Raw genomic sequence first — 16,996 nt, forward strand, 5'->3', positions numbered from 1 at the left:
TTTGTGTGCATGCAGTTTTAGAAGTGGAGCCAAAAGAGGAACAAGATTTGTTCACTCATCGGGTAAACATGGTATTAAAGCGACCTGATAGCTTTGGCAAAGTTTAGTCGTTTTAATTTTTCAAATCTCAGATCATGTCCTACGAGGAGAGTGATATTTGGTTCTTCAGTTAAAAAGGCCGACATGAATTCAATGATCGTACTCCGATTGGAGACTCCCATACAACTTGTAAATTAACTCGTTTAGGAACATGTTTCACTCTCTTACACTAGTAAACGGCGAATATTCATGTACAATTGCCTAGACAAATCTCACCATGTAATAAACTTTCAAGATGCAAAATATGATAAAGATATGACTTTATATCGCAAACATGAAACACGTGCTGTATATTTATAAAATGGCATCTGGATGACATCACGAGGCAATGCCCATGGAAAATAAATTCTAAATGTTTTATATCTGTTGAGCGTAACATTAATATTCAGACAGTTTTTAATATTGCAATTATTTAGCAAACTGATTATGTTTGGTTTATATCACTTAAAGAATACATTTCGAATTAAATGGTCATAGTGTGACAAGGTCTCAATTAAACCATAGGCATATACATGTGTATATTATATATATTTATTGAAACACTCCATGCAATATGTGTTCAAATGTAATATGATTGTTACTGCTTTGTAGGACTAATGATACTGTTTGTGTATGTTCATCTTGCTTAATATATTAAGCAATGCGATGAACCATGTATAAATATTTGGTAAACATGGTAAGAGACCTGATATCTGAGGCAAAGTCTATTCGTTTGAATTTTAAATTCTTAGATCATGTCCTACAGGGAGAGTGATTTTTAGTTCTTCAGTTTAAAGAGCCGACATGAATTCAAAAGCGAAGTCCTTTGATGAGCTTACCATTCATCCATCATATAGGAGACCCTATATACAACTTGTTAATAAACCTCGTTTGGGAACATTGTTTCCTCTTTTACACTAGAATACGGCAAATATTCATGTACAATTAAGTTGACAAATCTTACCATGTAATAGACTTTCAAGATGCCAAATATGATAAGGATATGACTTTATATTGCAAACATGAAACAAATGCTGTATATTTTATAAAATGGCATCTGGATGAGATCATGAGGCAATTCCCGTGAAAAAAATGAATTCTGAATGTTTTATATCTGTTAAGCATAACACATTATTATTTAGACTGTTTTGCTATTGCAAGTAGTATTATTATGTTTGGTTTGTATCACTTAAAGAATACTTGTCGAATTGAATGGTAATATGTGTGACAACGTCTCAAGCCTGAGGCCTATACATGTGTATATTATTTATATTTAATGAAGCACTTCTGTGTCTTTCTTCATTCAATATTTGATTAAATGTATTATGATTGTTATTGCCTGTGTAAGACTAATGATATTGCTCAGCTTGATTATACTAAGCAATGCAATGAACCATGTATGAATAAATAAATAAAAGAGGGGCATGATTTTTTACTCATCAGGTAAAAATGGTTTTAAAAAACTTATATGATTGGCAAAGTTTAGTAGTTTGAATTTTCAATTCCCAGATTATGAACTTCGGGGGGCGTGATTTTGGTGCTCCAGTTAAAGGAACCGACGTGAATTTAAAAGAGAAGTCTTTTCATAGGCGTACTATTGCATTCCTTAGATAGGGGACCGCTATATACAACTTGTAAATAAACCTCGTTTGGGAACATTGTTCCCTCTCTCACACTAGAAAACGGCGGATTTTCATGTACAACTGCGTAGAAAATTCTTATCATGTAATAAACTTTCAAGATGCCAACTATGATAAGGATATTCCTTTATATTGCAATCATGAAGCAAGTGTTGTTTATTTCATGAAATAGCATCTGGATGGCATCACGTTCCCGTGAAAGATTAATTCTAAATGTTTTATATCTGTTGAGCGTAACAGATAGTTTTACTATATTGCAAGTATATTTAGCAAATTGATTATGTTTGGTTTGTATCACTTAGAGAATACATGTCAAATTGAATTGTAATATGTGTGACAACGTCTCAAACTTTGACATATTCATGTGTATATTATATATATATTTATTGAAACACATCTGTGTGTTTCTTCATGCAATATTTTTTTTAGATGTATTATGATTGCTATTGCTTTGTAAGACGAAAGATATTGTTTGTTTTTGTTCATTTTGGTTATACTATGCAATGCGATGAGCCATGTAAAAATAAATAATTAAACAAATAAAGAGTTAAAAGAGTTCTGGCTCTGAGACAATAAACCAAATCTATCATTGAACCAGATTCGAATGTACTTTCAATATTCCTCTGATATATTGTGCGTACACATATTATTCTGCTAAATATATTACTCATTGCGGATATAGTATCGAATATAATATGGCTAGTGACATTCCTTTGTTACGCAATGTATGGTCAACAAGGGATCTAAAAGTTCACGACGTTTCGTGCACCGCTGCAACACTTCGTCGGGTGATAAAATATATTGTAAGCAAGCGTGTTCATATAATAAATATTTTTTGTTTACCAACGTTCTGTGTTTTCCCCCGAACCATAGATGGGTTCGTGTTCGGTAAAATGATATCCAAAACCTGATAAATGAAGAAAAAATAAAGAAAGAAAATCAGGCGCTTACGTTTGTATACGTCTCCCAGAAATGAACCGGAAGAAAACATCTCAAAAGCAGTTTCGATAATAATTGAATACATGTATATGTATAATGATTAGTGTATTATATGTCACTATTTCTTCGTACAACAGAATATTTGCTCAATGAAATGTCTTGAAAAGCCGATGATATTCATATAAAAACACCTACCAATCTGCTGCATTTAGCAAAGATCATCAAAATAATGGAAACGTTCAAATTTGCATAAGAAAGAAACAAATACATCTACTAGTTATACAGCAGAGTATTAAACATTTCTTTCCTCATGATTATCCATATCACAATATTCGCACGCTGACTGTAACTTTTGTATTATATATATGAGAAAATCATGTTATTATGTTAATTCATATATTGTCCTAGTAACGTTTTTTTTATATTTCGTTTCTACATACAAAATTATGGTATACTATTTTTTGTTCAACCATCATGTTTGTAAATTATTCTTTTGAACGTGTACGTTTAACTATGTTTCTCGTTATGTATTATCATTTTGATTGTAAATAATGCACAAATCGAATTTATGTTGCGACGTATGATCGGTTTTTCATTGAAATAAATACATTTCTAATGGAATTGAAATTAATACCTGACACTTAATTTGACGAGGAAATCAAAATGAACACCGTGTTTGTTTGTTATGCTGCCCTCTTGGGGGCAATGCTGTGTAATTACTGATTTATTGTATTGTTGGGTGACCTTCGCAGTTCGACCGGCATCTCGTTCGCGTATTTGCATGTCCCAATAAATGGTTGATTAAACTCTGAATTATTGTGGCTAGGGGCCTTTTTTAATGTCGTTGTGATAGTAGGGATACGTACTCTGAAATTTACTCTTTATACTTGGCTGTTCCGCTATAATTATGTCAGGCATTCAGTTGGCAAATACTGTGTCTTTCTTAGCCTGGTATTGGTAGGCGCCCTGGTCAGACAAAATGAGCACGCTCTATCCTAGGACGCCTGGGTTTTAAACATTATGTTATATGTAACTTGAAACTGAAAGAACAGGTTATTAACGAATCTCCTCTTTTAACTACCTCGGCAGCATGATCACCGAGGATGCCAGATGTTAGACAGAGATCAAGAGAAGGATAGCTCTCGCTAAATCTGCATTTTCAAAGTCAGGCAAAATTATGACAAATCGCACAATGGGTATGATTAGGACCAGAATAAGAGTACTGAATAGTTACATCTTCCCAGTACTTATGTATGGTAGTGAAACGTGGACTTTAGCCTCAAATACTAAAAACACGTTCGGAAAGTTGCGAAAATGTGGTTTTTAAGAAGAATGATGAAAATCCCTTGGACTGACAAAGTCAGTAATGAGGAAGTTCTGAGAAGAGTTTGGGTGCAAAGGAAAATGATACGTGAGATGTTGATTAGGCATTTGAAGTTCATGGATCACAATACACGTAAAGAAGGCTTTGAGGATGTTGCTTTGACAGGGAAAATTGTGAGAAGGAGGAGAAGGGGAAGAAGGAGCATAATTTGGATGGACAGTCTGCAGAATTTTTTTGAAGAGAGGGGAGTGAAAGAACTTAAGAGTGGTGCTAATAGAGAAGGCTAGGAGCCGAGGGTTGTGGTACAGCATGATCGCCAAAGTCAATCGATATGGCACTTTATAGAGAGAGAGACACAGAGAGAGAGAGATTCTTGTATGTATTTGAATTTGTATACGGAAAATAAAACCAAACCAAACCAAACCAGTGTTACTTTAATATAATCGAGCATAAAGTATTGGTGTGCACTGCAAGGTTCTGGAATCGTCAAAATGATAAGAAATTGGCCCAGTCTTTGTAAAGTTACAAACACTGTACACAGAAAGATGTAAATGAGGCTACGCGATATCTTTCCAGGCCGGATCGATATGATAATTTTAATACCAAATAACAATTAGTAGGCGGTTAATTCCCGGCAAAATTTGTATCACCACGTATTAGTCAAAACATATTCTTTCACAGGATTGGTAATAAGGGCTTCCTTTTCATTTTTTGAGAGGGGGCGCTTACAAAACTGGTCTACACCTTTAAGGTGAACATTGACAAGAAAATGATACTATCCAAGCCAATAAAAGGAAAGCACATGTACCGAATAGCGCTTAGAGACTTCGGTGGTAAGCGCTTTAAATGTAACGTTTTTATATTTATTTATTTATTATTATTATAATGAAAGCAGGACGTGCTGCATGGGAGCATGCTAAAAGGAAAGATTCTACATGTAATTAATTAATTTCGATCTAATTTTGCCTAATCATAACATTTACATTAAATGTAAATGTTATGATTAGGCAAACAAAATAAATGTTGCATTGCCCTTTAGTTGCCAGCACCTGGGTCAGTCGGTCGATTTGTTTTGGTATTGTTGTTACTGTTTTCCCTATTTGGGCTTATATTTTTCAGCTTTGAATCCTTTAATACATATTTTGATTCATTCAACATTATATTTCTAAAATACGGTAAACATTTACAACAACAAAAAGCCGACCATAGATTTTTAAGATTTTTGGTTCGGTCGCAAAAGGCAAAAGAACACTTTTTGTTAAAGGCCTTATGGAGAAAATGGGGCAACTTACATATAGAGTAACTTGCCTTATAATTTTCCTGGGCGTCCATAAAGGCTCAAGATATCCGAAAAACGTGTGGAATCCGCAATGTCATCAGAAAGGTTCTAATCACTTTTCCTATAAGAACAGAAAATTCAAGTTGTGTAATGAAAACATATAATGACCATGATGAGAGATTAATGGCAACATTTATTTTCAGGAATACAATTTAGATAATAATAAGAAGCCAATCCCACTTTTTCCTGACTGGCCATTATTCATAATTATATTGAATACAATAGGCTACTTTCTTAATACTCTTTTTGTCTGCGTGGTAACGACCTTATCATGACCAGTGCTCTTCACGAGTCAGAGTTGAGATTTCACGCATTAGTTGTAGCTATTTCAGGCCCCGACAAATTGTACCTTGCCCGGTCTAAAAACATCATGATGCATGTGACTGCATTCTGACGAATAGATTGATATAAAAACTCATTAAAGATGAATTAGTAACACTGTCGCAATACACCTGACAAAAATAGTGAATTCAATTTGAATGCATTACCGTGCGTGATAACGGAATATCTGATAACTCTCACACACAGCAAAGACTGATAGAGATCCCTGCGAAATGAACAAATAGATTAAATCAACCTTCTTCGCTAAATCATAACAGGATGGAAATCAAATTACACCCGTTTAATAATTAAAAATACACTACGCGGTGGTATCAATATCGAAATTTATGTAACTTCAATGACATAAAAATTCACTGTCGACTTACGTGTGTGAGGTCCGAATTGAAAATGGCGCGTCCGAGTATGCACACGTGATGTCCTGAGTTTACGCAAGCGCAGTCGTTGTTCCGGTCTGTTGTGGGACTTATTAGTACATGCACTGCTGCAGTATTCGTGACACGAAGCAGCAGATCCATCTATACGCAGAGTTTAGCCAACTTGGTTTCACTGGGTCACAACATGGCGTATATTCTTTTGATGTGTGCTTGCCCAACAGCAGTAGTCGCCATGTTGTGTCCAACTCGAATCGGGTTGGCCAAACTCTCCTAATCAATGGCAGTGGAAGATATAACGTCCTCTACGGGCTAATTATTTGTAGTATTGTGGACCAAATCCTCCCATAACTTGAAGGAAATGCAGGGGAAGGCAATGTGCCCCTGACAGATTTTCGACCAAATAAGAAAAAGAAGATACTTACCTTTCCTTCCTCAAATAGTTTCGCAAACAGAGGCCCTCCATACCAAAGGTTTATGAACCCCCGCCCCCCCCCCCCCCCACTCCGGGGTCGGAATGACCGCATGCGTGCTACCAAAATGTCCGGCTCGTACATACACAAAATTGACTTTACAGGAGGTGTTTTCAAAGTGAGGGAACACGCATATGCGTACCTTAAACACTGAGTGGGGGGGGGGGGGGGGGGGGAGGGGTATATGGATCACATAAAGTTAAAATGTTTTGCCCCTCCCAATACCACTGCTTTGAAAGGCCACTGCTCCCTCTCCCCCACTCTCTCCCTCCTTCTCTCTCTCTCTCTCTCTCTCTCCCTCCATCCTAATCCCTATCTCTCTTTCTCCCTCTCTCTGTCCCTTCAGTAAACATTGTGGGTAGAAATAAAGTATATTAAGTACATGCATTATGTGTGTGTGTGTGTGTGTGATGGGAGGAGTGACGCCGCATGACGAACCATGATTCTGGCCCTGCCTGCAATTTTAAGAGACATACCCAATAAACAGAACACCAAAAAGTAACCTCTTTTGGGAGTGTATTTTAAGTGATTTTAAAGTATAGTGCCTTTTGAACTAGATTTAAACGTTATCGACACGTGCCTTCATTTAAAGATAAAAGGTACTCCTGTTCACGTTTTCATCTAACCTAAAAACCACCAGTTTATCACGCGACTGGAGTAACGTGATTCCACTTACCTCTGTAAATCAAGTGTTTATGACCAAATAACCACTTGACCAAGCAACGAGTTTTTTGTCAGTTAACCGATGGTGGCGATAAATACGTAATTATTTGGTCTTGTAAGCACCTTTATTTATTGGTTTCACAGGTTATCCAAGGTTGATGGTAATAATCACGTTACTTACACCGGCTAATCGTCTTATTGTTCTGTCCGTGAATCTCTGGTTATATTCAACTAGTAATTCTGAGGTGTCTTACACACCTCTTTAAAAGGTTTCAAAGTTACCATAAATTTCTTGGTTATGATCACGTGGCTCAAGCTGATTACTAATCTAAGCTGTGAAAACGTGATATGTAGGTGTGAAAATTAGTAATTATTAAGTGTTTTAAAACACCTTTTTAAATGGTAGTCAAAGTTGCCATAAGTTCCGCGGTGATGACCTCGTGACTCAAATGGATTATTGATCTAAGCTTGTCATACGTGACTTTTAGGAGTGAAAAATTAGTCATTATTAGGTGTCTTAAAACACCTATTTAAATGGTTTCAAAGTTACCATAACTTTCTTGGTGATGATCACGTAGTTAAAACTGATTACTAATCTAAGCTGTGAATCCGTGATATTTAGGTGTGAAAAATTAGTCATTATTAGGTGTATTAAAACACCTATTTAAATGGAAGTCAAAGTTGCCATAAGTTCCGCGGTGATGATCGCGTGACTCAAACGGATTATTAATATAAGCTGGGTATTCCGTGTTTTCCATGTGTGAAAATGGGTTATTCGTGGGTGTCTTGATGGTTTCACAGTTACTATTTAAGTTCCGTGGTGATAATCCCGTGACTGTTGGCATATTTCTATGTTCACCAGTTGATAACTGACTGTTGGCATATTTTCATTGCACCAGTTGATAACTGGAGTGTGCACATTTCCAGTTGCACCAGTTGATGACTGAGCGTTGGCATATTTCGAGTTGACCCAGCTGACACCAATTCATTTGCATATTGAATATGGGGTGCGTGCAGATCTATGTTTTTTAAACAATTTATCTGAATTTACAGCATATTTCTTAATTACTGATGATTTAGTTATATGCAATTCATTTCGAAAATACTACAAATATAAATTACCAGTTATTAGGACATTTCGCTACTTCGTATAAATAGTTAAACATGAATAAGGGAAACATTAACTGTGAACTAAAATAATTTCAATAAAGTACAAGTACACGAATTTTTTTCGATTAATTCAATTATGTAAGTCTACTTATTACCAATGCCCTTACATTGGAAATACAGACGTACCAGTATTGAAGTATTGTTGCTGTACAACTGGTTGGAAGTTTTACCAAATGGTTCTAATGGCTCAGCTAGACCAGTTGAATTATAACTGGCCTGGATCAACTGTGGATCATTTAGCCCATTTCAATTTCCAGGGTTACCAGTTGGTATTAAAAATGGTTCATCAACTGGACCAGTTGCAACTAGCTTTCTCTTTTGGGATGTTTGCACCCCCCCCCCCCACCCAACCCCCTCTAATCCCAAACTGCTTCCGGCGCGCCTGGACGAAATTATGGAAGATCCCAGACACGATGTTCAGAAACGGGATGAGAACGTCATTATTTTGGTTCATTTATTGTGTAACATTTGCGTAATTATTGGGTTGAACGCGGGTTACAGTAACATACTTCCTCTTCGACGTAAATTTCACGTGAATGAAGAACATGATTCATCTCAAGTCAGCCTCGTAATATTCACGTGAATTTCACGCAGATATTTTGACTAAAACTATCATTAACGCTTCACGTGTTTCTGTGACGCGATAATTTTGTGTATGAAGATGTAATTTCATAACGAAACAAACACGGGAGTATTAGGTTTACAAACCATGGTCTCCAAGGTAGGGATAATCACGTTATTATAATGGTGATATTGCAGTGACAATTGCGTGATTTAGTGTACGTGTGTTTTAAGTTACCTAATGCAATAAACGTATTAACACATTTACGTAAATGTACGGTGTTTGAAGAACGTAACTCTCCTCAAGTCGATACCTTGATATTGACGTGATTTTCACGTGATTTTGTTTATTGGGTACAAACGCCTACCCTCCTTATAATAAACGTCTTGCCTAAAGTGTAATGAGTTGTTGCTCCTCCCGAAATACAATTAATCATAAAATATTGTTTTAATGGAAACAGTTGCGAATCATACCATCAATAAAAAACGTAGTAGCATTATGATTTGCTTCATGAATTAGCGCAGTGCTTTCTCAGCAGTCGGGTAGAAACACACAAACCACACTGTACAAATGGGAGTGTTCCTGGTGTATGCGAAATCATACACCAAAACTTAATTTTTAACGGGAGATTCATCATAATTGAGTTATGTCAACATTCCTTTTTTGTTGTCTAATGCATTTAAAACTCGCACTGATTTTCTTCTTCTAGTTTCTCATGTTTATTCAGGCAAACCTTCTATAACTGATGAATTCCCAAAGTAATTATATCTATCCCATCATGGCAAGCTTGCTTCCTGGGTACGGATTTATCTCACACTTCAATCCTATTTCAGTTCGAAATATATTATGTTCTGTCTCGTCACACCGAATGTCTATAACGGATTGAATACAGCACCGAAGTGCGACGTCATACTGGCCAAGTTGTCAAGATCAGGCGCGGATCCAGGATTTCTTAGGGGGGGGGGCCCACATTTGAAATTATGGGTCCCCAAAAAATCGCAACGACTCAGCCAGCCGCTGAATAAGCGGGGGGGGGGGGTGATAAGAGGACACTTTTTGTAGGGAGGGGGGGGGGGGGTCCCCAAAAAATCGAAACGACTCAGCCAGCCGCTGAATAAGCGGGGGGGGGGGGGGTAAGAGGACATATTTTTTAGGTCATCTATAAGGATTTAAAAAAAGAGAAAAAGAAAAAAAGAAAGGGTTTTCCCCAAAAACATACACAAAACATATACATAAAAAAAACTGTACCGTTCTCGAAAATAATCCTCGTCTGAATACAGACCCCCCCCCCCTTTCCGCGCGAAGCGCGAAAACTTTTACGTTTCATTAAATCATTAGAGAAAGAAGACGATTCGTTGTACCGTTCTAGACTCTTAATCCTCGTCTGAATTCAGTTTTCCCCTCCCCCCCCCTCCCGCGTGAAGCGCGGAAGCTATTACGTTTAATTAAATCACAAGAGAAAAAAGACGATTCGTTGTACCGTTCTCGACTCTTAATCCTTGTCTAAATTTAGTTCCCCCATCTCCTGCGTGAAGCGCGGAAGCTTTGACATTTCAAAAAATTATTAGAGAAACAAGACGATTTGTTGTACCGTTCTCGAAAATAATCCTCGTTTGAATTCAGTTAACCCCCCCCTCCCGCGCGAAGCGTGAAAGCTTTGACGTTTCATTAACATTATTTAAGAAAGAAGACGATTCGCTTTAACATTCTCTTCTCTTAGTCCTTGACTCAGTTCAGTCCCCCCCCCCCCCTCCTGCGCGAAGGCTTTGACATTTCATTAAATTATTAGAGAAAAAAGACAATCGTTGTACCGTTTTTGACTCTTAATCCTTGTCTGGATTTCAAAAATGTTTTTTGTCTGCTCCTTTTTCTTCCTATGTCCTCTTCCTTTTCTATCCTCTTTTTTTTGGCCGGCTTTTTTGGGGGGCCGCCCCCACCGCCCCCTGGCTACGCACTTGCGGTCAGATGAACATATTTTGATACCTTGTCCGCCCCCGGCAACTCAGGGGTTTAAGGCAATACATTACGGTCAGATAAGCAATCAGGGTCCCGCCTTAGGGCCCCTGGTGGGGTCGAGGGTGCGGAAACCCCGGAATCTCAGGAGTTTTAGGCATTTGATTACGGTCAGATGAACATATTTGTATAACTTATTTGTGACAATGGCAGGAAACTGATTGGCGTGAGGTCCAGCGGGCGGAGCCCCCAGAAGCTCAATGGTTTTAGGCACTAAATTACGGTCAGATGAGTATCAAGGGGCCCGCCTTAGAGCCCTTAGTTGGGTCCCGGGGCAGAGCCCCCGTAAACTCAGGGGTTTTAGGCGTTTAATTACGGTCAGATGAACATTTTTGATACCATATTTTGTTGCGACACTGGCAGTTAGCTATTCTTTCTTTCTTGCTCTCTTTCTTTTTCTATTTCTCCTTAATATTCTTTTTCAAAATATCCGGCGGGGGGGGGGGGGGGGGGGGAGGCGGAGGGGGGGGGGGGGGGAGGGAGCTGGAAGCTCCCGATCACCGCCGTTCCGCCTGGATCCGCCACTGGTCAAGATTGCTAGTTCCAAACAATGTTGTGTTATACAATGGCGTGGTGATCACACCAGCACCAAACGCTGAATTTTCCACGCTCCAGCCCGTCGCATGAATGATTCCGCTGTGAACCTCAGTTATGCGAAGGCTCTGTTGTTTGAAACCAGTAACCTGGACGACTAACAACTATGACGTTAGCACTTCCGTATTTCCCAAAATGGTACAAGTTTGATCACTTTGTTTGTTTCCTCGGTGCCAAAATGACGTTAACTCGCATTATTTGGCAGAGGTTTACGCCCCTCTGGCTCTCAACCGAGTTAATTCAGGTAGAACCATAACCTATTGTGCAACTCCTACACTTTTCTGGAACATAGCTTAGCGTCATCTGCTGAGGCACAATTTTAATATCAATATTATGCATACAAAGCATAAAACACCATCATAAGTCTTAATTTATTCATTAATGTATCAAGGTAGCTAGGAAGAAGCCGAATTATATTGGCATCATTTATTAAATTGCAAGGAGTTGCTACCCAAACTACAACCAATCATTACATATTTGTTAATGGATACGATTACGAATCATACCAAGTAGTATTATGATTTGCTTTATCAATTAGCGCTTTTGGAGGATGTGTTTACATTCTTATTTCGCTACTGTTTTTTTTTTTATTGATTTACATAATCAGAATTTATTTCCATCGTAAATATTATGGATTTACTTAATCATATAAAAGGGCTTGGCACTGAAAATGGTTAGAGATGTGGTTATATTAACGTGTACTACGTTTTTGACGATAGTATTGCGATTCAGGTTTTACTAACTAAATTATATTCTTTTTGCAGTACCCAAATTAATCGACGCAGAACTTTTCTCATTTTTCATAGTCGAAAAGGACATAATTCGGACCGTATTGAAACGTATTGAAGTAACTTGTAATGGAAACGTTTGTTGAATAAAACAATAATAATGATAATGATAATGATAACCATATTATATATATACAAAATGGTCTAGGAACGTGAGACGTATCTGTACTTTACACTTTGATTACGAGCTTTCGGCTTGTGAGGCCCTCTTCAGGTTCTGAAGTGCAAACACAAACAAAAACAAATACACGTTTTATCCTTGCATTTGTTATACAATGAATGTAGAGTCAATTTACTGCAACCAATCGGACTGCGTACACTCCAATGCATTTGAATGAAGCCTTCTATCCTCCTCCCTCTCGCCTCCCTAGATACAGGTCATGACACCGGGTGTGTCATAGATCAGTAACATCCGTGTCACAGGTCACTTATCCACACTTGACCGCACATCCCTTATTACACGTTCACACATATCACATCAACTGAATAAACACACCGACAGCCCAAGACACAATCAAGGTGGTAAAACACTTTGAAATTACATAATCATTTTAAAGTTTATTCCGAAAGTATTTCTCGTATTAATTTTAGTACATGATGCTTGACTAGAATGAGTGATATTAAGTTTATATGCCATGTATATTTGTTCATACAATGTATTTGTTTTTGTATGTGATTGCTCTTCAGAACCTGAAGAAGGCCTCACAAGCCGAAAGCTCGTAATAAAAGTGTAAAGTACAGCTACGTCTCACGTTCCTAGACCATTTTCTTCACGCCTACATATTCTGGAACACCCGTTGTCATGTCAGAGTTGAGAATTCTCGCACTTTTATTATACATATATATATATATATATATATATATATATATATACACACACACACACACACGCACACATGTTTGGGTAGCCTTTCATCGTTGTTGAAATTTGATTGAGAACACAGATCTATAATCTGATCACCTATACCTTGGTCACTGACAAACGTTAATGTATTTTCATAATTATACAGGCTCTTACCTGTTCCATTTACCAAATTGTTTAACGTGTTCACGTTGGGTAAAGAGCCAGAAATATTATTTTTACCGTACCATAGCCAGATATTGTAAAATCTCTTTTTACAAGTGCGGCTTTTTATCGCTCAATTTATGATGGTATCTTTGCCCTTTGTTGAGCATATATAATAAAAAAAACCTCCGACGTTTGATTCCATCCTCTCTACATTATCTTCAATTTATAGCGACTTTTTTTTTCTCGAAATGATAGAGTTCAATAATTTATTTGGCTAGTTGTAAATATATAAGCTAGGACGTCTCTTTTACTTACACAGTTAAAAATTTAGTGAACATGTTGTTTAAAAGTTTAAACAACTGTTGATTAACGGGTGACCTGATCTAAGAGTTGTTTAAAATGTTAAGCAACTCGAGTTGTTTAAAGTTTAAACACTTAGTTGATCAACATTTTGAACAACTTGTTTAAAATCACAATTTAAACAACTGGTGTTGTTTAAAGACGGTTGTTTAAAACGGAGCTGTTGTTCAGTGGGGGTTGTTTACACCAACTGGGTTGTTTAAAGAAAGTTGTTTAAAAAGGAGCTGTTGTTCAGTGGGGGTTGTTTACACCAACTGGGTTGTTTAAAGAAAGTTGTTTAAAAAGGAGCTGTTGTTAAATAATAATAATAATATTTGATTCTTATATAGCGCACGTATCGACCTTGCAAGGTCCTCAAGGCGCTCCAACATTACCCGGCTATGCTAGGCTGCCATAGGACATTAGTTCCGCGGCGGGACTCGAACCGTGGACCTTGTGATCGACAGTCCGGCGACGTTTCCACTCATCCACGACACGTCTACAGCTTGGTTGGCCATGATTTGAAACAAATCTTTTAGCCAACGCGCACTTTACTGGCACGTGACACATGACGTCATATGTAAACAACACTGTCTAAAAGCTCTCGTATAGTAAATAAAGCAGTCATTAAATTTTAAACAGCGAATGTTTAACAAAATTACTTTCGTTTCGAGCAACATTGTTTACAATTTGTTCAACTGTTGTTTAAGATAGTGTACAACTGTAAGTGAACATCACTTTTTTAAGCAGCGTTTTTACTGTGTAGTGAACTCTATTTATTTTACAAACCGAATAACAGAGAGGTTGGTTTGTTGAGCAAACCTTATTTGTATTTCGATTTATTTTAATTTTTTGGTTGGAGGTCAATTTGAAGAAAACGTAGATTTTGAAGTAGGTTTGGTTTTAAAGATACCATATTTCGCTACTTGACATAACGCATATATATTAATGAGTAATGTAACAACCCCAACTTGAATATTCAGAATTTAAAGAGGTTTCAGAAAGAAGTGAACATCGGAAGTTGTACTTAACAGAATAACGTATTTTAACAAAATACTCTTTAAAAGAATCCTTTATTTTGGACAAGCTCACATGATAGTTCACGCATAGATTATTGAATGTAGAGGCCCGTGTAGGTACTATTAACAAAGCCCATGAATGTTTTGCTTACGATATTATTTTTCGATATTATCTTCAAAGACAGATAAATATAAAACGAAATAAAAATTAACACAAATAATAATAATACAAAAATGAGGGGTAAGGTCACTTTTTTGTTAGGTCACCCATTAGCATCATTATTTTTTCATTAGAAAAAAAAAGAAACAAAAAGAGGGTTTCCCCTCCAAAACACACGCACAAACAAAATTTGAGGGGGGGGGTTCGACCCCAAAACCACCCCCCCCCCCCCTGCGTACGCGCCCGGATGGCACAATAAAGTTTATCCTGTTTCAAATGGCAATCTGGCACGGTGCCCTTATTGTTTCAGAGGTTATTATTTATGGAGTATACACATGCACCATGCATGGTACCCACTTCAGTATATGAAGCGATGCCAACAACGGGCGCTAGATTATCAAAATGGGAATCCCAAAGAAAATTAACTCTACGAATACTAGGCATACTAATGCACGGGATTTACGTACAGGGTCTGTGTAACAGTGCTTAATTGCACTGTATAGGTTTAATCATAAAAATGTGCATGAAATCACATCCAATCATGTAAGAAAACGCAATTATTGATCTACAATAGACTTATAAGGTGTTTTACAGTCTTTCCAAACAATGTACATATTTTCTATTCATAATGGGATCATATATAATTAAGTACGGTAACCCTTTACTGAGATGCAACATACATCATGTAAGCGGGAAATAATCAAGTCTGCAAGGCCGAAGCTGAATAATCGGTATATGGCACAGCGAAAAGACGTGTGTTGTTCTCAATAGGTCAAAATTCAAAATCACTTGTAAAGTTCTTATTTACTACATAATGAGCACAAGTCTTTCCCAAATGAACGTATCTAACCAATCTGACAATTAAACTAGAAAAAGCTAGTTAAGGCAATTATAGTTTATATTGGGAACAAATTGTCCATGAATTCACGACCTTGTCTATTATATTTCATGTATTGTATGCATTCACATTTTTAATCGACACAATGCTGTGATAATCTAAATGCCATCTCATATGAAATGAAAGTAGGTGAATTTAAATATGCTGCTGCATGGCTGCAAGAAGCCTGGGTACAGATATCAAATTATAAAAAAGTAGGAATGGAATATCTCGCTTTCAAAGTAACCTACTTAATCGTGTCTCCCAAGCATCGTATACATATATACATCGGCAGCACCTAAAATTGAAGTGTTTTACGGGTCAGGGTATTCCGTGACCCATGGGTAAGCAAACAATCCGTTTATGAGTTTTGGAGTAGCTGGGAATCTTTGCACTAAACACTAAAGTTTCAAACATTGTGTTTTAACCTTCCCAACAAGAGAGAGAGAGAGAGAGGGTGGGTGATCCCTTCTTGGAATTCAAATTGATGCAATTCTGTCTCTTTTCTTGCTCTCTCGATTCGACGTTTAACTATGCATGGTAAAATACATATTGACAAAACTCTTGTGTACTTAATTCCAATTAAGCACCAGGCGACCTAAGCCTGCCCGGTATAAGTGGATGGGACTTATAATGATTGTCTACCCAAATGCACAAAGGCGGCGGAGCGACTTCAAAGTGGGGGGGGGGGCACCAACAAAAAAGGGCACTTTCTGGAAAAAAGGGCACCTTCAAAGGGAAATCCTCAAAGCGAAAATATACAATTGTGTATACATTGGTATATACCCCTATATTGTGATTACATTATCAGTGATGATTTCAATATTTGTTTTTCTTACATCATATAAGATATTGCTTAAGCATCATACTTTGCAGTTGGGTATGATAGTCTGAAAAAATCATTTGCGAGCGATACAAATTTTAAAGATTTGTGAGGTCGCAGTGCAAAAAATTAAATCTTATAAAGAGGAAAAACCCAATCCCAATCCTGATGTGATTATACGCACATTCTCATAACAGAAGACTAAAAAGAACTTTGATACGTTACATAATTATAACATCTAGGCTATAACTACGAGCTTTGGGGGGGAATCGGTCTTAGTCGCTTGAAATTAGGGGCACGTTTAATGATGAGAGGAAAAGGGGACACTTATCAAAAGGGTTAAGACACTTACTAGAAAAGAAAAGGAGCACGTGTCGAAGTACAAAGGCTAACTATCAGAGGTGAAAATGGGGCACTTCTTACACCTAAAAAAAAGAGGCACGCACCAGGGATGAAAAGGGGTTTTATAAGAA

Source organism: Strongylocentrotus purpuratus, unplaced genomic scaffold, assembly GCF_000002235.5.
Source record: "Strongylocentrotus purpuratus isolate Spur 01 unplaced genomic scaffold, Spur_5.0 spur5_scaffold_17, whole genome shotgun sequence".
Classification (NCBI taxonomy): Eukaryota; Metazoa; Echinodermata; class Echinoidea; order Camarodonta; family Strongylocentrotidae; genus Strongylocentrotus; species Strongylocentrotus purpuratus.